This window comes from Lithobates pipiens, unplaced genomic scaffold (assembly GCF_037356315.1).
Source record: "Lithobates pipiens isolate NorthernLeopardFrog02 unplaced genomic scaffold, aLitPip1_a1.2 Scaffold_23, whole genome shotgun sequence".
Lineage (NCBI taxonomy): Eukaryota > Metazoa > Chordata > Amphibia > Anura > Ranidae > Lithobates > Lithobates pipiens.
This window is the reverse complement of record NW_027507785.1, coordinates 93299083-93299668: the sequence shown is the minus strand read 5'-3', so window position 1 is coordinate 93299668 and position 586 is coordinate 93299083. Positions and strand designations below refer to the sequence as shown.

Genomic DNA, 586 nt, shown 5'->3' with positions numbered 1-586 from the left:
GCTATAGCGAGAGGAGGAGAACAACTGGAAGGCAAGTGACCATGACTGGCCATAAAAGATCGGAAATATTAAGCTAGAGGCATTGGTTTACATTAACTCTTACACTCTGTAGGAAGGATCCATGAAACAGAGAGACTGGCAGTGATTTGTTTTAACTTTAGAGCACGCTGGCAGGGCTGTCCCAGGAGACGCAGGGGGAGCCGGGGTGACATCACCCTTGCAATCAATGCAGCCATTCTCTGTATCGATGCAGAATCATTCCAGGCTGCATCGTGATGCATCAATTCTGCGATTATTTTCAACACCCCTAATGGAAAGACAATAGTTTTAGTAAATTTAAACTGCTAAATCCTTTTGCTCATCAGTAGTTACAGCAGTCTTGTGACTTCTATCATTGTTTCGTTAAAGCTTGTAGGAGAAGTTTTCACTCTCCCCCGATTGTCCTATGAGGATGCAGGACCCCTGGTCACCTATCTGGATAGTGCTGATTGGCCCTGTGCTGATCACATGCACTCTCCCAAGAAAAAAAAACCTCTAGCAATACACACCAAACTGAGCATGTGCAGCTTGTTCCCTAGCTTCTGTA

At 45.1% G+C, this 586-nt stretch overlaps 1 protein-coding gene across 2 annotated transcripts in view; it reads left to right on the top strand.

Annotated features, from left to right (window-relative positions):
* Window positions 1–586, top strand: part of CACNA2D3 (calcium voltage-gated channel auxiliary subunit alpha2delta 3) — a 1440485-nt gene that overhangs the window by 1233990 nt on the left and 205909 nt on the right. The window lies entirely within an intron of this gene.